Source organism: Rattus norvegicus, chromosome 11 (genome assembly GCF_036323735.1).
Source record: "Rattus norvegicus strain BN/NHsdMcwi chromosome 11, GRCr8, whole genome shotgun sequence".
NCBI lineage: Eukaryota > Metazoa > Chordata > Mammalia > Rodentia > Muridae > Rattus > Rattus norvegicus.
The window spans coordinates 25328665-25352054 of NC_086029.1; positions in this window are offsets into that span (position 1 = coordinate 25328665).

Here is a 23390-nt window from a genome sequence, read left to right on the forward strand (position 1 = left end):
AGGCCACCTAAGAGTTACTTGGAGTCTAACATCTTTAGTTAGGTGCAATCTTAAGATTACAAGATAGATGATTGTCTTAGTTAGGGTTTTACTGCTGTGAACAGACACCATGACTAAGGCAAGTCTTATAAAAGACAACATTTAATTGGCTCTGATTTACAAGTTCAGAGGTTCAGTCCATTATCATCAAGGCAGAAGCATGACAATGTCCAGGCAGATTTGGGACTGAAGGAGTTGAGAGTTCCATGAAAGGCAGCTAGAAGACTGTCTTCCAGACAGGTAGGACAAGGGTCTTAAAACACACTCCACAGTGACTCACTTCCTCCAGGATGGCCACACTTACTCCAACAAGGCCACACCTTTTAATAGTGACACTTTCTTGGCCAAACATATACAAATCACCACAAGGATACTGGTTTATTCTACTCTCTCGGACATGCTTTATAATTCTTTTACAATATTATCTCAGGGATAATGCCTACATTTGGGGTTAATATATTTACTGGAGTCAAAATTTCTGATCACTTAAGAGACTTAAAAAAACAGAACCTGGCAAAATAAAATATTTACTAGGAGATGCAAGTTCAAAAATTACTGAAAAGAATTGTCCAGATTATTCTAAATGTAGCTCTCTTGGGATGTATACAGATATTAAAAAGCATATAGATCCAGAAGAATTTTCTCCAACAAATTGGGAAGACTTTCCCCTTAGCTAGCTTCTCCTAAAGTTGTACCATAACCAAGCAAGTGATGCAATGTCTAAAAAACCAACATATTCTTTTTATTTTCTTGACATAAAGGGCTGTCACATTTTCTTGGGAAAAAAATACAAATGAAATAGTCCATCTATGGGGAATACACAACACAGGTTAAAGGAATAAAAAGAAAAACCTGTAGAAAGGTGGGTAACTGATGAAACTCTCAGAACACTCACCTTTTCTAGTGTGTTTGACAACTTAGCATCACTGAACTCTGAGAGATCTTTTGTTAGGAGGAAATTACTCATGGTATGTATGGCTTCTTTAAAAAAGGTGAATCAAGTAAAGAAATGAATTAAAGTCTTAACTATTCCATTGTCCTAAGGGACTTTGTACATAGATCAATTGCTAACCAAAGGATATAAATGTAGAAGTGTAAAAATAATCATGTACATTCAGAAGCCTTTGATAGTCTGATAAGTTTGGTGTTCCTTTTATACCTTTCTATCTATTCAAAAAAGAAGGTTCAACAAAAGTACTTATAAGACCCAAACACAAGTCCAAAAGAAAACAAAATAGCAACAAAACAATTGATACATTATTTTCTTTGGATGGTGAAATAGTTCCCTGGCATGTATAGTTATGATGGCATTAGCAGGATACATGTTTTCGTTCTAAAATTCAGCATGCATGTATGATTCAATGACTTATGATTATATGTACATTGAATACTTTAAAAGCAGGAATTGTATTCTTTTCTATATCTATGCTCAAAAAAATCTATACATTCTTTTGGAAACATAGGTTCTTGAGAGAGTCAAAGGCATCAAGTTATAATGTTAAATCAATAATTTTAGAGTATCAGGCCATAAAGACAAAATAGAGGAATTGAATCAGTCAGACAAGGTCAATGACTAATGAAAAAATTGTGAAAGGAATATGTAATAATTTTGGGACTCAATAAAAAGGCAAAACCTATGAATTATAGGCAATAAGGAAAAGGATAAATTCATGTAAAATGCATAGACAATGTTTTAATAAAATTCAGTTAATACTTTGTGAAAACCAAGCTATAAATTATTACACACTTTAAGGTATTTGTAAGATTTTTCTAATATATAAAAAATTATGTACGAGTTAAAAATGAAGAAAGAAAGTATTTTTGATAATCATGCCATCCAATCTCATGTCAACTTGACACAGGATAGAGACATCCTAGAAGGGGGAACCCCAATTATGAAAATGCCTCTCTAAGATCAGGCTGTAGGCAAGACTGTAGGGCATTTTCTTAGTAATTGATGTGAAAAGCCCATTGTAGGTGATGCCAGCCCTGGAGTTGTGCTCCTTGGTTCTATAAGAGAGCAGGCTGAGCAGGTCGTGAGAGCCAAGGCAGTGAGCGACACTGCTCCATGTCTTCTGTATCGGCTCTTCACTCCAGGAGTCTGCTCTGTTTGAATTTCTTTTCCTTATTTCCCTCAATGATGAACAGTGAGGCATGGGCATATTCCAATAGACCCTTTCATTCCCAAGAGGCTTTGGTCCTGATGTTTCATCATAGCAATGAGAACCCCGAGTAAGACAATACCAAATCTTCTCCTTTAACTTCTGTGTGCATATCTAGTCTCCGAACGTGCCTAGGTGATGGTCCACAGGAGGTATGGATCTACTTTCCTGTGTAGGGAAAGAAAAATCATCTTTTTCCTCTGCATACTTTAGGAGCATTGACAGGATCACGAAAACTTAGACTTGTTCAAAGGTAAGGTAAAACAAATAAGAAGTTTATTAACAGGAACACTGTGTACGCATGGAGTCACTCTGTGGACTGACAAGATTTGAAGTAATATCTCATCTGAGCAAACACAATTTCCCAGAGGAACAAGACCAAAAGAATAAGTGCTTCTAGGGCAACACTATGTACAGTGTCTGCTAGAGCGAATGGTTGGTTTTTGATAGAGCTAAAGGTTGGCTTTTGATAGAGCATTCTCTGGTGTCTTCATGGGATCAATAAGAGGCCACATTTGTGTCCTGTGGTTAAGAGAGGCTGCCTTTTCTAGGAGAGAATGAAAGCGCAGCGCTTTCTTACATTTCTTGTTCATTTGTTTTTACTTGCTATAGCTCAGAACATGCCTCATCGCAGAGAGGCTTATTTTGCACAGCACACTCTGAATTTTTTCAGCTCTTGCTGAGGTGGGGTAGACACTACAGATCATAAGGTGTGAGAGAAAAGGAAGCTCTTCCTGTCTGGACTCTGGTGAAGAACTCTTCTTGCCAGGTTTACATCGAGAATTCCATCATAGATAACAGTGTTTGCTGTGAATGTTTCTGACATACAAACAATATTTGTTTTATGCAGACATACTTTCAAAAAAGAGTGTTAAATAGCAGCATACCAACTTTGAAGCCTGTGTGGATAGGGCCTCTAGTGTAGCCTTACTCCCTTTTTTCAATATGTTTTGTGAATTCTACACAGACAATGGTTAACTTCTGTCTACAGTAACTTCCTAAATGCCTGTGTTTTAGGGATTTACTTTAGCTGCAATTTTGAAGAGAACACCTTGGGACCATGTTGTGGTCACTGAAGGATATAACTTTAGAACGTACCAAAACACTAAGTGGCTACTATAAATGCAATGAGGTACAACTTGAAACTGAGAGCCCCCATACCTGCACTTTCCTGGATGCCTCTTATGATCAATGAGGCTTCTACAATGGCCTTGTAACAATAGGCCATTATTAAAAGGTATGTGCAGGCATGCAAGAGAAAGAGAGAGAGAGAGAGAGAGAGAGAGAGAGAGAGAGAGAGAGAATGTCTGTGTGTGTGTTTCCTTTCTCTTATACAAAGCATGTCTCTTTTAACTCTTGATTAACTCTACAACAAAATTATCCTTCTAATAAGCCCTTACTCTCTGAGTAGAGGTCCCTAAAGGATAAATGAACTTGTCAGACTGCTGGTGGGAGTTGTGTGTTTGTCTTTCCTCACAATGCACTGATAACGCCACACCCTTGTTTTCTTCTTGAGCTCTTAAATTTGTTGATCCAATGAGAGGAGGGCATTTTGTGTGGTATTTCAAAATATTTTTTTTAATTTATAGGTATGTTATTTTCTAGGTTAATTTGATAATTGATGATTATGTATTATAGATTCCTAGACAGTAATTTCACTATGACACTTGTCTGTTCTCTGAGTATATTGTTTCAGGTACAGAATGTAAAAAACAAAACAAAAAAACTAAAAAAAAAAACCCAACTGTGACAAACACTTTGTTAAATTTGAATTGCATATGTTCTATGCTAGAGAAGAGAAACACACTGTATACTAAAGATTCTGCAAGTAGAAATCGATAGATAGGAAAGTACATGGGTAGAAGTATTCTTGGTATGCATGAGCTCGTGCAACTTGCAAAACTTCCCAGGGAATGAATGTGAAATGATTTCTGGAGAGTGTGTCTTGGATGTTGACTAAAGCCCAGATGATGGCACACAGAATTACTAAAGTAATGTTGGAAACAGCAGGACGTGTTGAGGGAATGATCATATTTTCGAACTGACAGATAGAACTTGTTAAAGCTAGTCTAAGAAAATGAAATTATTAAATTTCACTGTACTGTAAATACTGGTGGAGCTGCTGACAGTTTCTAGCAGGTCAGTAATAATATTCCCAGAGTATTATATTGGGTGTATTATGATGGGAAAAGGCTGTCAGCTAAACAAGCATGGCAGTTTAGAACTCAAAATCTACATCCAGAATAAAGGCTGGTGTAAATAAATTATTGATCTTGAAATACACGCATAGAATTTTGGTTGCTGAGACTGGAGAACTAGCACAGTGTATAAAATGCTTTATGTGAATGCACAAAGACATGAATCAGACCCTCAGTAACTATGTAAAAGCTGGGTGTGGAGCCTGCATGTGTAATTCCCAGAGCTAGGGAATTTATAGATAAATAGCATTCCAGAGAGCAAACTGGCTGACCAGTCTAGAAAAATTGGTAAGCTCCAGGTTCAGGAAAGATCCTATTTTAAAATGTATGTTGGAGAAGGATTGGGAAGGACTGATGTTGACCTCCAACTTCTACACAAACAGGTATACACACACACACACACACACACACACACACACACAGAGAGAGAGAGAGAGAGAGAGAGAGAGAGAGAGAGAGAGAGAGAGAGAGGATATCCTAGCCTTGTAATAATGGCATATTATCATAAAGGCCATCTTAGAAGCCTCATTGACCCTGAGTGTCATGGCCAATATTTTTATAACAAAAGACAAGCTAACAAGAGGAAAGTATAGCTTATGTATTTTTAAAAATTAGATTATATGCTCAAGAGCTTAGGAAAATTCTAAAGGAGAAGAAAGATATTTTGCTTATGTATTTACTATAACATATATTTTATCTTATATCAAGGAATCATTCTATCAAAATGATTAGTAAACTTGATTGTAATTGATTTAAGATAAATTTTTTTTTGATGAAAATAAAAGGACAACATGGAATGTTCCTTTACAAATAGGAGAGGCAGCTGTATGTAAAGTGAGTGACCACACAGCATGGGACCTCTGTGTTTATGATACTCAGGTGTGGAAAACAGGCCCTCCGTCAAAGGGTAGAAGTTCTCAGTGAATGCTTTTTAAAAAAAATTGTTTGCTTATTTGTTTATTTATTTATTTTTTACACTACAGATTTTATTCCCATCCCGGTCCACCCTGAGACTGTTCCAAAATCCACACACACCCCAACCCCTTGTCTCCAGAAGGATATCTACACCCCACCCACCCCACCAGACCTCTAAACTTACTGAGGCCTCCAGTCTCTTGAGAGTTAGGTGCGTCTTCTCTGATTGAACCCAGACCCAGGAGTCCTCTGCTATATATGTGTTGGAGACCTCATCGCAGCTGGTGTATGCTACCTCATTGGTGATTCACTGTCTGAGAGTTCTCAAGGGTCCAGGTTAATTGAAACTGCTGGTCCTCCTACAGAGTTGCCCTCCTCCTCAGCTTCCTCCATGTTTTCCCTAATTCAACCAGAGGAGTCAGCAGCTTCTGTTCATTGATTGAGTGCACATATCTGTATCTGAATCTTTCAGCTGCTTGTTGGGTCTTTTGGAGGGCAGTCATGATAGGTCCCTTTTTGTGAACACCCCATAGCCTCAGTAATAGTGTCAGGTCTCGGGGCTTCCCCTAGAGCTGGGCCTGTCGCTGGACCTTCTTTTCTTTGGGCTCTTCTCTATTTCCATCCCTGCATTTCTTTTTGATAGGAAGAATAATGGGTCAGAGTTTTGACTGTGGGATACCACCCCATCCCTCCCTTGATGCTCTGTATTTCTGTTGGAGGTGGGTTCAATAAGTTTCCTCTCCCCACTGTACAGCATTTCATCTAGGGTTCCCCCCTTTGAGTCCTGAGGGTCTCTCACTTCCCAGGTCTCTGGTACGTTTAGAGCTTCCTCCCAACCTCCTTCCTCCAGAGGTCACCTGTTTCCATTTCTTCTACTGGCCCTCAGGGCTTCAGTACCCCCCCAATACCAGATTATGTTCCCCTCACCCCCATGTCCCTTCCTCCCTCCCTCCCTCCCTCCCTCCCTCCCTCCCTCCCTCCCTCCCTTCCTCCCTCCCTCTCTCCCCCTTGTGGTTGCTTTCTTCTGAGGCAATGAAGTGATCTTCAATGAGACGTCCTCATTTGGGCCCTTCAGCTTGTTGTCCTTTTTGAGTTCTCTGGACTGTATCTTGAAAATAGACTTACATTTGTCACCATGCACAAAGCTCAAGTCAAAGTGGATCAAGGACCTCAACATAAAACCAGATACACTAAATATAATAGAAAAGAAAGTGGGAAAGAGCCTTGAACTCATTGGCACAGGCAGAAATTTCCTAAACAGAACTCCAATAGCTCATACTCTAAGATCAAGAATTGATAAATGGGACCTCATGAAACTGGAAAGCTTCTGTAAAGCAAAGGACATAGTCAATAAGACAAATTGGCAACCTACAGATTTGGAAAAAAATCTTCACTAACCTCACATCCAATAGAGGGCTAATATCCAAAATGTATAAAAACTTAAGAAGCTAACCACCAAAATCCAAACAACCCAATCAAAAAATGGGGATGGAACTAAACTGAGAATTCACAACCGAGGAATCTTGAATGGTTGAGGATCACCCAAAGAAATGTTTAAAGTCCTTAGTGATCAGAGAAATGCAAATCAAAGGACCCTGAGATTCCACCTTACATCAGTCAGAATGGCTCAGATCAAAACCTCAGGTGACAATACATGTTGGCCAGGATGTGGAGAAAGAGGAACACTCCATTGCTGGTGGGATTGCAAACTGATACAACCACTCTGGAATCAATTTGAAGGTTCTTCAGAAAATTGGAAATAGACCCAGAAATAGCACTCTTGGGAATATACCCAAAAAGATGCCTAACATGCCCAGGGGCACGTGTTCCACTATGTTCACAGTGGCCTTGTTTGTGATAGCCAGAAGCTGGAAAGAGCCCAGATGTTCCACGACAGGAGAATGGACACAGAAAACGTGGTTCATTTATACAATGGAGTACTACTCAGCTATTAAGAAAGGACAGCCTGAGTTTTTCAGGCAAATGGATGGAACTAGAAAATATTCTGAGTGAGGTAACTCAGGCACAAAAGGACATGCACAGTATGTTCTCACTAATAAGTGGATATTAGCCAAAAAGAAAAGTACAGAATACCCAGTGAAGGATAGTTTCCTTCAATAGGGAAGCGAAACATGGAGAACAGGTAGATAGGTCTGTCTTATGATTTCAATGGATGAACTTGGTTGAAGGACCATTTAATTAGGGACTGACTATGATATATTCACCATCATTCTTTACATAGTCAAAATTTTATAACCTTATCACTATCTTACTTATGGGATCTGTATAGAGAGTTTCTCCTCACTTCCCCCACCCCATGTGTGTCCTTAAGTACACATATGTAAGGACATCAAGTTTAGGTATTGTTCCTGAGGCAAACTTTTAATTTTTTTAATTTTTAATTAAAATATAAGTCATCATTTACTTCCTCCTCCTTCCTCCCTCCAAACTTTTCCATGTCCTTACATAATCTCTTCCAAACCCATGGCCTCTGTTTCTTTGTTACACATACATGCATATATATATGGTGCTCTTGCTAGGCTATTCATTGCTACATATGCAGTTGGAGTCCAGGGTCAGTCCATGTATAGTCTTTGGGTAGTGGCTTATAGTTCGAGAGCTTCTGGTTACCACCAAGACACATATGCCACTATTACACTGTTAGGAATATGGCGCCATGCCGAATGTCATTGTGGTTCATGAGTCTTACAACTAGGTAGGACTACTGCTTGTTTTCTTCCCTCCCAAGCTTTCACAGCACCTTCCAGTAATTCATAGCCCTCTAGGTAGAGGTTTTCACACAAGATCCAAGTTATACTTTCCTAGTCCTGAATTTGAAGTACATGGTACCTTCATCATCAGAGACTGTCATATTTTGAGACATGGTCTCTCACCGGCGCAGTGCTAGGCTGACATCCCTGGGTGCACATGACTCCACCTTCTCAGATGAGGGGCAACGAGCTTCTATCAAGAGGTCTGGCTTTTTTATGTGGATCCTGGAGATTGAACGTAGGGCTTCCTGTTTGCCTAGTAAAGGCTTCACTAAAGGAGCTGTCTTCCCAGACTTTACTTCCCCTCGTTAAACTCAAATAATTTCCTCTAGGTTATTCTCACTTTTAACCTGCTAATTAAAAGAGAAAATGTATTTCTGTGAAGCCTGGGTATCTCCGCAGTTATGATTTTGGGTGTTCAATATCGAATATTTGCCTTCTTCTTCGTTACATTGCAATTGAGGCAACCTCCAGATACCGTTGCTTGCCTGGTGCACTTAAAACTTAGCAAGTTTGGTTACAATAATTCAAGCTTTGAGGCAAAAACCACCTTGGAAACAATTTTGATTCTGTTACTTTCTGCTAGAACATTTGAAAATGACTCATGTCAAATGTGTTGGCTTGGTTTTGATGAAGTCCTGGGCACACTTTGCAGGGTTCTGTTCCCTCCCCTGCTAAATGCTTATGCAGGGAGCTGGCTGCTTAGGCATTATTCACAGGTGACAATGGGTGACACAGGAAGTCGGTAGCTGCATCTAGTGATTTACTGGCTTGGTCCTCTTTGTTGAAGCTGAACAAAATGACAGGACTCTTTCTTTCTTTGTTTCTTTCTTTGTTTCTTTCTTTGTTTCTTTCTTTGTTTCTTACTTTGTTTCTTTCTTTGTTTCTTTCTTTGTTTCTTTCTTTCTTTCTCTTACTCTAGATAATACTTTGCACAGCAAATGCAAGATATTCAGTACAAATAAATGCCCATGAGAGTCATAAATGCCATCAAGGTATTGGATTCAAAAGGAACACATAAGTTTGGCTTGAATAATGAAAAAACAACCAGGATGTCATTGTCACAATGCATCCACTTGGGAGATGCCATTGCTTCCTCTTTACTAGCAGCTGGTTGTCAGTACAACAGTGGAAAAGGAGGCAAAGGGTTTACACGTCAGTGACCCCTACCCCTGACCACCTTGCACAAGGAAGATACTAAAAACCTAAATGGCACTGCGAGTTCACAGGCTTCCTTTCCCGTTTCCCTAGGAACTCTGGCTCTAGCTCCTGGCTCCGGGGCTTCGGTCTCTATCCTTTGCTCATTTGTCCCGTCTTCTGCCCTCTCCCTCCCCTGGGAGTAAGTTGGCAGAGTATAGTTTCCTATGTAATTATTCATTGGTTTCTTGTCTTTTCCTGTGCTTAAAAAAAAAAGAAAGAAAAGAAACACAAAATTATTCTCTAGCAGGTGGTGACAGATTTTTCCACAAAGCAACGATCAATGTGACAAGATAGGAAAAGTCGCCCCCAACCCCCAACCTCCAACACACACACTTTTCTTTTCTTCCCTCTCTTTTTGTTTTAAAGCTGGAGAATCAGACTTTGGGCCTCTAGTGAATATATTAGGTTGGCTGGCAGAACAATATATCAAGGGCGCCAAACCAGTGTAAAGACTTAGTCCATAACCTCTAATCTACAGACGTGAACTCTATTATTTTCCATTAAAATTAGAGGTTTCCAAATTGTAACAGATGTCCTTAATAGACATGTCTCCTTACAGGGGAACATTAGGTAAATGAAAACTGAACCTAGTGTTTTAGCTAGTACTTCATCATAATACAAAGCTCTGTGGCTAGATCTGGCGTGTTGAGCTCAAATTACAGAAGAAAGCCTTTACTTGATTTGCATTAATTGATTCATCAGCAATTTTTCTAAACTGCAGCAAGTATGGAGTAGTGGGAATTGGGAAAAAAATCCCCGAGACCCATTTCCTCCAAGAAAACGACAGGATTTGACAATCTCATAACTCATAGGGATTATACAGTGTGTTTCAACGTCAGCAATAGTTCAATTAACTGCTAAGAGAGAGGAGACGAGGGGGGAAGTCTTTCAAGAAAACAATAATGAAAAGAATGCGAGGACAAATGAGGACAAACAACTGGACATCAGAGAGTTTTATAAGTGTGTGCACAACCGTTACATTAAAAACACTAAAGGAGACAAAAAGCAGAGGACCAATGTGCTTTGCTGAAGCCATTGAAACTGCATTTCTGGCCTCTATGGAATTACTTCCTATGAAGCACCTAAGGAAATTGGAGCTCATTCTTCTGTTACCTGGGTGAAGTTCTCTGTGTCAAGAGTACCACATTAGAAATCATATTAGACTATTACAGCCACGCTCCTCTGCTTAATAAACGGGTTCCTAAAGTAGTTGTGACTAAAGCTGACTCAGCCAGGGAACCCATGTGCAGACCCTGCACTTAAAGAGATGAGCAGGATTTAGAACCCATGAACAAGAACAAAAGAGTTTTACATGTATTGCTCCACTCTCTTGCTGTGGGAAAATCAGAAGCAGTTTTGTTTTGTTTTTATCATTTTTTAATCAGTCTCAGCATCTCCCTGCTACTATTTAATATGAACATAAAGATAAGCAGGCTCACATGAGGATTCTGTGTGAGTGTGTGTGTGTGTGTGTGTGTGTGTGTGTGTGTGTAATTGTTGAAGAACTGCTGGCAGTTCTGAGTCATGCATGAGGGCATGTGTGGGCTCTGTACAGCCAGACCACAGTGAAACAGCACCAAGTCCTAATGTGCAGTGTGCACAGAGCTTGGAAATCTTAGCTGTAACGTAAGTGAAGAAAAGTTGGCTGAACAGCCTGAAAAATGAACCACTGTTCCTACATTTCTCAGAGTATACAGGCAAACCATTACCCTCAAAACTGGAGAGACGGGCAGGCAGAAATCCATCCACTGAAGTCTCCAGGAGTCAAGGAGACTTGAACTAGTGTAGATGAACTTCCGAAGCTCAGTGGGAGCAAGTGTGAACCTGAAACACTCCCTAGGACCCAGTCTGTAAGGACACTGGGCTGATTTTTATATTTAAGAACACAGTTTCTCAGGGTGCACAAAAACTCACTCCATGTTAGGAAAGGGGGAAAGAAACCATTTTCAGGGCTACCCGAATATTCTGTTTCCCTCTAACAACACATGCTCTCAGAAAGCAGCTTTTTTTTTTTTTTTTTTTTTTTTTTTTTTTTTTTTTTAGCAGAGTTCTATCTTCTGGAATTTTACCAAAAACTAACCTATCTAGTAGTGAAAACACACTTGAGTGCCACCTACTCTAGCTTTCTGCCCTGTCTAAAGCAGGAGAAGCATTTGTCAAGCTCATAGTTCACTGCAAAGCTCAATACTTAACCATAATACTAGAGCACCTTTCCTGCCTCAGCTTAGCACTACATTACTCAGGCTTACTGAGAGACCTTGTTTCCCTACTGCATGATTTCTAGGTTCCCTCTCCCTCTCCTTTCCCTCACCCTTTCCCTCCCCTCCTACACACACACACACACACACACACACACACACACACACACACACACACACACACGACAGCTGGGATATATATATATATATATCTGAAAACCAAACAAAGAAATTAAACAATGGTTTGCAGAGTGTGAAGAGTCAGAGAGAGGACCAGACATACACATCGGGAAAGTTGAACTTGTTTAGACTCTAAGACAGCTGAGCGATCTTGTACCAGGCAGGCGTGATAGATGTGGGTGGACAAGGCGAGCAGAGTGATACAAGCAGTAACGAATACAGCAATGCTAGATACAGAGCCACTGCAGCAGAAACGAAGGATGCTCTCAGTGGACTCATTGGTATACTGAGCAAGGCTGAAAGAGGACTTTCTAAGCTCGTGGATACGTCAATAGGGGCTTCCAGAAGACAAGGAAAAGGACTGTCTTAGTTAGGGTTTCCACTACTGTGAAGGGACTCCATGACCATGGCCATCTCTCTCTCTCTCTCTCTCTCTCTCTCTCTCTCTCTCTCTCTCTCTTTCTGTTTGCTCTCTAATCAACCGTTTTGTTGTTGTTATTATTATTATTATTATTATTATTATTATTATTATTATTAATCATTCCGTTTGTTTACATCACGAATGATATCCCACTTCCAGGTTACCCCTCCACCAATTTCCCATCCCACACCTGCCCTCCCCTCCCCTCTTCCCTTTGTCTGTATCAGGGTGCTCACTCACCCACCCTCTGCTGCCCCCCACTCCAGCATCCCCTACACTGGGGCATCAAACCTCCCCAGGACCAAGGGCCTTCTCTCCCATTGCTGTCAGGCAAGAACATCCTCTGTTACATATGTATCTGGATGTATATGTATATATATCTGCCATGGATTCCCCTCTGTACACTCCTTGGTTGGTGGTCTAGACTCTGGGAGAACTGGGTGCTCAGGCCAGCTGATGTTGTTTATCCAATGGGGCAGCTATCCCCCCTGCTCCTCCAGTCCTTCAGCCAGCTCCCACACCAGGCTCCCTGAGCTCAGTCTGATGGTTGGCTCTAAGCACCCACATTGTCATTAGTCAGTTGCTGACCAGACCTCCCAAGGAACAGCCACACCTGTCAGCAAGCATCTCTTGACCAGAGCAACAGTGTTGGGTTTGGTGTCTGCAGACAGGATGGATCCCTAGGTGGGACGGTCATGGCCAACTCTTATAAAGGGAAACATTTAATTGAGGCTGGCTTACAATATCAGAGGTTCCGTCCATCATTATCCTGGTGAGAAGCATGGCAGTGTGTAGACAGATGATGCTGCAGAAGGAGATGAGAGATCTACATCTTGATCCTCAGGCAGCATAAGGAGACTGCAGGCCACGCTAATCACAGTTTGAGTGTATGATACCTCAAAGCTTGTTCCTTAGTGACACATTTCTTCCAGCAAGGCCACACCCACTTGAACAAGGCCATACCTCCTAATAATGCCACTCCCTATGGGCCAATCATTTAAACACAGGAGTCTTAGGGGAGGGCACATTCCTATTTAAACCACCACAGAAATGCTAAAAATAAATGTTTCAGAAGAAGGAATAGCTTATCGAAGTGCACATGAAAAGTGCATTACCTCTAACTCCTGCGTTATGAATTAATTGTGATCACCGCATCACATGCCCACGAATCTCAAGGAGCATCAGTGACAAATGGAAAAAGAACGGAGAACTCAGCAAGAGATCCATACAAATATAACGGACTCCTCTGTGACCAAAGACCAAGGTACACAGTGCAGTGGGGCCAGGATGGTATTTCCAGAGAAATATTCCTGAAATGACTAGAGTTCCAGAGACAAAAAAAAATCAACACAGAAATCTTATATTCGTATTAAGTTAATATAGATATTAGGCCTTAATATAAACTATTGTTGTACACTTCTAGAGAAGAACACGTCAGAAAATGAGTTTGGGGTAATAAGTTGTCTGAACAAACAGAAAAGGCAGGCTCCATTTAAAAAAAAAAAAAAACCACCTGATAAGCCAGATTCTGCTAAAGTTAAACACTTCTTTCTTATGTAAGCCAAGGTTCTGAAGATAAAAACTTAAGTCACATGATAGAAGTATCTATAAAAATAGGTCTGAAAACATTGATGCAGATGTGCGAAGAAATCTTTAAACCCAAGACAAGAAAATGAACAATCCAATTGAAAAACAGACCAGTCTAGAGACAGCTTGTGGGTATACGGATAACAAGTGATCATAGCAAAGCAAGGGACAGGCGAAATACAAATCGAAATGTCTGAAAGACGGTCTTGTACACCTATTGAATGGCCAAAGCCTCAGACCCTAAGTCACCCAACACTGAATTCATGTGAAGCAACCAGACTTTAAAATTCATTGTTTACCTGCATGGGGGAGAGGGAGAAAGAGAGAGAGAGGGGGAGGGAGAGGGAGAGGGAGAGGGACAGGGACAGGGACAGGGACAGGGAGAGGAGAAGAGAGGGAGAGAGGGAGAGGAGACGGAGACGTATTTATAGACTTATGTGTAACCTGTACACATAGTTTTGTGTGCCAGTGTGTGCCCTGATAGTCCCTAGAACACTGCAAATGCGTGTTAGCAGCATCTTTAACATCCTAATTGTAATTATTCATGATAATGCTTAAGTTTGGTGGCACTTGAAATTATTTCTTAGAAGATCATTGATGGGGGTTGGGGATTTGGCTCAGTGGTACAACACTGAGCCAAAGGCCCTGGGTTCGGTTCCCAGCTCCGAAAAAAAGAAAAGAAAAAAAAAAGAAAAAAAAAGAAGATCATTGATGAAAGAGGATGAATTGTTCTGGAGCACTCCATGTGCTGGCAGAGGCTGTCTTCGACCCCTCATAGCTCTGTTCAGATCCCCTAAACACAGTTAATATAGAAGACAAAGGTAAGGAAGCTGGGACGGGGGTGGGGGTGGGGGGGCAGAGCAAGATTGTCATAGGTGGCTGGCTGTGTTTTTTCCGTACCCGTTGGCCCTTGTTTTCACAGGGGCAGAACGAGTTATTCGACTTTCTGGGGACGAGAGCATGTGTGGATGGAAGTAAAGTTTTAGGAAGTTTATTTCTGTGAAGGTTGTTATGTCTGACATAATTCAAATGAATTCAGTCTGGATAACGCATAATTATGATTCGCTCGGTAAGGAATGTAACGCTAATATTTGCATGACATTGACCTACAGGATTTCAAACAGCTTCCCAGTCCTTAGATGTTTCATTTCAACAGCCTTAGCTGAGACTTTCATTCTTCAAGCTGTTTTATAATGACCTACATATCTCAGTGGCTTCCTTACTAATGAGTTGAACAAATGTTTTGACATATGTTTATTTTATATTTGCATGATAGTTACATTTATAATTATCTTAAAGGTATTCTCAAATGCTTTCCTTACCCACCCACACCTCCCAAACTAGGGAGGTTTGCAAAGCTCTATATTGTACCATAGACTGTGAATGGTTAATTTACCTATTATACAGGGCACCGTAACTTCCATTTTTCTGACTTTCTGCTACAGAAAAAGAAATCAAAACCATAATGATGAGAGTGATTTGCATCTACTTGGTATCCATTGTGGAAAAAAACCAACCTGTATAAATTATATTCTTTGTGTTTTACATGTCTGGACTGGGTGTTGATATCAGCACCGTTTTATTGTCATTATCATTGACTATTACTGTGATGACACTGGTATAATATGAAATCTTCATCCAGTCTGCAGAGTGAATCAATCAGTGTTCCCACCAAGCGCTGAGAGAAGTTGTATCCGGTCTGTGGTCAGGCAGGCAGGACGTTTTGAAATCCTTCCTGAGGTGGAACGCTGAACACTGTGATCTTTCCCAGGGCTGGACTTCCTCTCCTGGCCCGGACCAAGGTCTCTCTGTAGCTTCCGACGTGCTTTCCATACCCCTCCATGTTTAAGCACAAATTTTCTCTGGAGCAATGCGACTACTACTTACTTTATATTTAGTCAGAAGTTATGAGACGCTAACGTTTATCACTGATTATATTATTAACCTGTTCTTCGTATCACTTACAAAATGAAGTACATTAAAACACTAAAGATTTCGCTTAATTATAGGATTTCACAGTAGATGTATATGATTTTTCTGCATGATTATTGACAGTTATTATTTGCTAATTGAAAAAGTGGCTACAGTCCCATGTCAAGATTGTCTTTTGTCCCTTAGGGTAGCAAGTACTTGATAAAAGCATGTGTGTGTGTGTGTGTGTGTGTGTGTGTATGTGTGTGTGCGTGTGTGTGTGTGTGCGCGTGCGCCTGTGTGTATGCATGTGTGCATATGTGTGCATGCATACCTGTGTGCATGCATGTATGTGTGGGCATGATGTGTGTATACATGTGTGTGTTTCCTGGGAAATACTGAAGATGCTTTGGGGTCCTATAAGGTAAGTGAGACACAAGCTATATTAAAACAGAACCATAAGGGTTCATGTAATAGGCTGGTAAAGGCACCTGCCACCAAGCCTGGTGATATAAGTTTGACTCCTAAAGCCCACATGGTGGAGAGAGAGACAGGATTCTCACAAATTGCCTCCCAACAAGATAGGTGCATGTCCTCACACATACAGGCAAAAGAAACAAACGCGTTTTTTAAAAAGGGGGTTTATGTATTTATTTTTATTTTGTGTGTACAGCTATTTTACCTGTATGTATGTCTGTGTATCACGTGTGTGCTTGGTGTCCACGGAGACCAGAAGAGGGCATGGATAGGCTGGATATGCTGGAACTTGAGTTCCAGATGGGTACAAGCTGTGTGTTACAAACCTTATCTGTTCAGGAAACGCTAACAGTGCTTTTAACTGCTGACCCATCTCTGCACCCACCTCCAGTAGTCTCCCAATTCACGAATCAACGTATTTACCAGATACACTGATGGGGACAGCATGCGGATGGGTTACAGCAAAGCAAGGTAAACACTGCTTTAGGTTCCTGACGCTACCTTGCGTCTTTCGGCTTAGTCTTTCAGCTAAGTATGAGTAGACCCTTGTGGTCAGCATGCTAAATTAACACATTCCCAAAGGTTCTGCTAGTCAAGAGGGACTCTGGGTCAAATGCAGAGGTGGGCAATAAATGCCGACAAAAGAAATTAAGACAGTGCAAACAGGATTTTGGCATTTAATCTTCAACATTCCAACCCTCCACAGTTGGGAGTTCTAATTAACCCTTTTGTCTGCTGCAACTTTAGCATTAGCATATGTGTCTCCTTCTTAGGAAACTACTGCTCACTGGCCCGCTTCCCATTTAGCCTTTGAAATTGTTACCACAGTACTTTTATCAACTGTTTGGTGTCCGCCCCTGCACTAGAGTGAGATTTATTCATCGGGTTTGTTTGTTGTATGAGGGGATTTACGAAGAGCTTGCTTATCTTTTAGCAACAGAAAGCCCTGATGTCTTTATTAACCAAGTGCTCTGCATTACAACACAGACAGGCTTGGGACCCATAGTCTTCTAGACTTTGGGAGTACTCTACAATCCACTCTAAATCATCTGTGGAGTGGGAAGCAAGAGTCAATAATAAAAAAAAACAAAATGTAATCTCCGCCAGTGACCGTTTCTCTCATTTGCGACTTGGTTGTCTCACTCTGGAGTTCAAAGCAGAGGATCAATAGATATTTGCTTTATAAGTGAACTGATGATAAACATAACGGAGCATCCATTATACTTTGTAAAGAAGAGTCAATGTGACTTAACCTCTGTACCAGCTGAACTACAGAATAAAAAATAAAAATAAAAAGTCAATTAAAGGGCCGCTTGAACCTTCTGAGTGCTAAACCACGCCCCCTTTTTACTTTGGAAGGCTTCACAAAAGGTGGTGACCCCAGGATAATTAGCATTTTTTGTTGACACCTAATTGGTTTCAAGTGGTGTGCATACACCTAGAGAGAGTGATCAGCTACTCTTCTATTTCCTTTTCGACTATGAGTTTCAATCCCATTATGAGTTAAGAGAATGCAAGTGAAAGAATGAATGTTAGAGACTCTCTGACTTCCTGCCCAGCTCTTAGGAACCAAACTAAAATGCTCAACAGTCATGTGAGCTTTGGCTTTTGAGACTTTGTGCGAAGTTTTTTGAGGTGTGTGTGTGTGTGCGTGTGTGTGTGTGTGCGTGTGTGTGTGTGTGTGTGTGTGTGTGTGTACACGCATGCATGCACATGCCTGCTTATGTTTAAGTTACTGTGTCTCTGCGTTTATGTGTTTATATGACTATGTGTCTGTGTTTGTGTTTGTGTTTGTGTGACTATGTATATGCCTGCTAGTCATTGAATCCATGTAAGATTGATTAAATGTTTCTAGAGCCTTTTCCCCCCCAAAGCAGAAAGACTTGTTTTAGATAAAGATTTTTTTGTTTATGTAGTTTCAGATAACTGTGAAAAACCATAGTGGACTTATTAATTAATCATGTGTTCAATAATCTAAGTCTGTGATTTCTTGCTAAGTAGCTACAGGCTTAAAGGGATCAAAGTAATTTGGTCCAATAGATGTGTTTTATGTACTTTATCAGAATGGGAAAGATGGAAACTGATATTTTTGATGTTCCAAGAATTGTCACAGTGGGTCTCATCCCTAATGATAGTAAGTATGTTCCCTGGAGTTAAGCTTATTCTCAAAGTTTTATTGACTATTTTTATGAGACTGGAATATTAGATATTATAAAAATATTTTGGGGGAAAATACATATATACAAAACTAATCCATTTATAAGTGAGTATTAGGGTTCACAATAGATGAATATTGAGTTGGTGTGTTTCAAAATTTGTTCATTTTGTAATGTGTGACCAGTGATCATTTAATTTACTTGGTTCATTTCTATTTATGATATTTAAATTATTAGTACCTTGCTAATCCCTGTAGTATGTCATACAATCACTGTATTATTTTCCCCCTTTAAACTAGCAATTCTTTCTTTTTAACCAATTTAGCCAGTTGAGGGGGGCTATTTCAGGCCTTAGATATTTACTGGCACACATATTACTTTCTTTCAAGGTTGTTCAAAAGCAAAGCTTTCTCAGGAAATACCAAGATATAAGGTTCTGGTACCCAGGTTGGTGAATATTTTAAGCTGATACTGATAGAAAGCTCTTTCAGGCCAGCACTGAAATTCATTTCTATATCATATAAATCAGAGTTATCGCTTCTCCCTCTGACAATTGCAGCTAAGCACCTGCATTTGCTTCTCATGTTTTCTGCCTCTCATTAATGAACACTTCTCATGTACAGCTGTACATGGGATATTTTGTACTGAACGGCTCTTGCTACCAAATCCTCCAAGGATTTTTTGACATTTAAAACCATGTTCTGCTACAACACTGAAATCTCCCCTTTATGTCAAATTCCCACTATATAAATTATACAGTTAAAGACAAGATACCAGCATGTTGGGGCTCCATTGCCAGCTGACATTTTGTAATATTTTCTGGGGAAAAGCTACATGATAACAATATGTAGCATCTGATCTACACTGCCCTTTCAGATAATATGTTTGAGAAACATCATTATATTCAACTCCGTTTTGATGCTTGTTTTATTTTTAAAGCTTTTGCAAAATTAAATTATTTTTTTCCCTCTGCTAAGCTTAAGATTCACTCAAGCCTTTTGTTAGTTCATTTGCCCATGGTCAACCATGGTTGTGTAATGGCACAACAGAAAGAAAAGCCTATGGCAATATTTTCCTTGCCTGTTAAGACATCAGCACTTTCCATGGCTTTGTTAGCATAGCTCTTGTCATCCTTTAGTGTGCCTCCATATTTTACCTTCATTAATGAGAAAATCATCCAGAACGTCCTAGAGAGGTTTATCAGGGTTCATGAGGCCCTTTTTAAATACACACTTTTATGTTATGCAGTCTTTCCATTGGGTCTACTTTATAGCAGGGTTCTCAAAACAACAACAACAACAGCAACAAAAGGAGCAACACAACATCCTTGCTCTTGAAGTAGAGGTAGATGTATCAAAAGATGGGCCCAGAAGATGATCACAGATATACCTGAAAGGACAACAACAGGTAGTACATGAAATGTTTTAAATAAAGTTGATGAAATTTGAATTAAAGTCAAGGACGCGAACTTACATTTAGATTAGAATTTGTTGCTGTTACTGCGATGATGTAAAACTGATATAGCAGGTGGATTCTCAAATAATAATGGTGGTTCTAAGTTTCCAAAACAATTGGATCCTCTTTCACTCAGAAGTATTTTGCAGTGTCATGGGATTAGGTAGGGAGTGCAGTCATTCTTCTTCAATATTTTGTCAACGTTTGCTCATTTTCTTTGTGCACTATTTTCCAATGACAGATGATATAGACCTAGCTATTTCATCATGATGATATTTTGCAGTCCCTTCATGCTGGCAAATATAAAATGAGATATGTTTGATTCCCTTACAAGTCTATAGGACTCATTAAGTAAAGTTTTCATCCATTTAAATTTACAAAAACAAAACAAAAAACTATTCTATGGACAGGATGCTATCAAGTTTCTGGTATGTAAGGATCATTTGAAGCAAGTTATTTTGAAAGGAAAAGTTAGTCATTATTTCTATGGTCAAAATTTTGAAATTATAGATTGAATTTACCATAGAGAACTGTAGACTTGATGATGCTCAGTATAGTAAATAACTCAAACAATTTTATTTGGAGGAAGAGTATAAAAGTAAGTGTAGCTTTTATTTTCTTAGATGAAGGAATGAGATAAGAGTTGTACGATAGCTGTGTGGATACACAGCTTGGGTTGAGTTCAGAGTGTTTCTTTCTCTGATCTAACTATCTCTAGGCCTGGGCCTGGAAGTTTCTAGCATATGTATAACCTAATCTAGGCCTGTAAAGTGTTTCAGCCTCTGGGACTTACTATTGAATAAACTCAACATTTCTGCCTCTTCCTGAACTCTTGCTGGCTGGTTCGAATCAGCTGTTCAGACTTAAACTCCTCTCCAAGCTGACTGACTCAAATTGGCTTCTCTCTGCCTCTGGCAGAATTGTTGTGCTTGGAAAAGCTGCCTCTGAACTTGATCAACTCTAACTGCACTGGCTGCATGGATTGACTCAACTGAGCTGTTCTGCACTCAACAGACCTCAATGGAAATGACTCCTAACTAACTGACTCTCTCTTTCATGTGCTGCTCTTAATAGCTTCTCTTTCCTGTGTTGTTCTCATGGAGAGTGGGCATATCCTATCTTTGACTCATTGTGTCAAATCTTTCTCTGATATATCACATTTTCTGCCACTCAATTCAAGGTCACCTTCAAACACGGCTGCTTGCTTCTACAAAGTAACTTTACTTTAAAGGCATGTAGTAAGGACGTGGTTGTATTCCACTCAGAGGGATTCGGGTGTGTGGTGTGTCTGCATTCCAGCCAGATCATACAGACCTAGGTCTTTAGATGTGATCCCTTGCCAGAGCAGCCATGTTGCTGAATTAAAATTTCTCTACAGAAGAGTTTATTCTTTAGAATAAAATATAAATATTAGCCTGAAGAGAGGCACAGCATTTCAATGTTCAACTTTGTTACAAGTCAAAAGGAAAGAAAATAGCCTGCTGTAGGAAGAGTGATGGGCGTATTCTTCAGGCTTGTCTAACCAGAGATTTTCTTACCAGAGCCGCAGTTCTTCATGTCACGTCTACTATCATACATAAAGAGGATTTCTTCTCCAATTAAATATTTGGAAACTTAGATTCTGCCACCCCCTCCCAACCCCACATTGTTTGCCTTTACCAACATTTCTTTTGCACATTTACTCTCAAGGCATTTGAAGTAAAAAATCACATACTTGGTTATAGGCCCAAAATTAGAAGGTTTGTGTTCTCTATGTATTTTTAAGGAAAAAAGAAAAAGGCAATGCACTTGCCGTATTTATTTACATTCACTTAATCACACAATTCTTTTAATTCATGTTAAAAAGAAAACACTTGTGCTCTGAGCTGAAGTAGGTACACTTTATGTGCCATAGCTGCTAGTCATTTCTTCCAGGTCACTATTTGTTTCCACACCATGTTCCCTTTCATGATGATGCTACCAAAGAATGAATTTCTACTTCCTCATTCCTGAGGAGAGGTAAGATGAAGTTGGTTTGATACATTAGATGATGCATATGAAACGCATGCTGCAATGTCTAGTGTACTCTGTTCCCATAGAAATGCCAGATTCATTCTTCTAAATTCTCAAACGCATGATCCTACTATTTAAACATTTTTCTTAATTGTTATTACACATCTGTACAGATAAATGATTATGATACTTGTAGAGATGCTTAGAAGTTTTCCAAAGAGAAATTATATATATGTCAGGTCTGTGGATGCAGAGCACCCAATGTAAGGACTGTGCACAGCTATTTATATTAAAATAACAGTGTTATAAATAGCACATGCTGTTCAGAATTAGACTGCAGCAATGCTCTCAGACCACGCCAATTTAGACATGTGTGCTACAGCAGACAGCTTGTGTTATTTTTGCAGCTTCTAAAAAAAGACCATCAAGAATAGCATTTCAGAAATATTTAAAAGAACAGTATTATTGTTCCTTATGAGTCTATATATTGTATGCAGAGATGGCAATATTGAGAACACTAAAACCAAATTCTAATTCTGGGAAATCAGCTGTGTCAATTCTGGTAATAAAGGATACTGATGCAACTTCAAATCAAATACCAACCATCTAAGACAAATCAGAGATGGTGTTTTTTTTTTTTTTAAATCTAGAATAGCATCAAGGTGGCTGATCATCTTTATTAAATGGAGGGGCGATGAGCCACGTGTGTGGAATGATCATGCAGGCTCGTCGTTCCAATTCCTCTGAGGAAAACCCTGTAATTGGCACCAATTAGTTCTCTTGTTGGCAGTTTTACTAAGCAATCTGAAATTTAATAAACAGAGAATGAAATGCACGCTCAGTGAAAGAGTCATCTTGGACATCTAGGCACACTGATTAGCAAATTGGCAGTTGGCACCGTCCATCCCTCTTCAAATATTGACTTCATGCCTTTGTCCCCTTTATCAGCATAAGACTTCATTTTCACTTCAAAAATGAGTTAATTTCTCCTAAATAAATAGTTATATGATGGTCTCATACTGTCCCTTTGTGTATACTTTTATACTAATTCATGATACTGAGCCATGTGTTACAGAAAAATGGGAAAACCCCAGGATACTACCTGCTGCCTGAGAGTAATACACATTAAACAGAAGTACGATCCTTAAAAAGTTGATGGGCTATCACAAATGTTAATTTAGTCATGGAAATTAGGGCCATTCACTGGAAGATTCTGAACAGCATTTTTATATTCAATTTACAACTTTGAACACAGGGAGCCTCCATCATTCCCTAATTAAATGGTGAGTTAAATGCGACACTAGCCCTCACAGACACTAGAAGAACACATGACAAATTGCAATTTTGCTTTAAAATTTAATTTTCCTCTTTAAAAGAAAAAAAATTTTGTCTACCACCATGTTGGACTTCACTAACATCCTTAAATCCAATGCTAAAGATAATATGTACACATTTTATCAATATAGATGGATCACAATAATGTGGTTTGAGTAAGTGGTAACCATGTTAAGGTAATAAATGAGGCACTTCACCTGTATGCTCTGTTTGCAATGAAAGACAATTTGAAATTTTTTATCACTTAATAAGTGCGTTTCAAGGTATGTTTTAATTCATGAGTTTTTACATTTTCACATAAATTCCTATTCCTTTATTTTCTCCAGCAAGTAAAAATGCTAATAACAAACCTGTTAAAAACATTTAAAATTTACTTTTAAATTTGCTGATCGA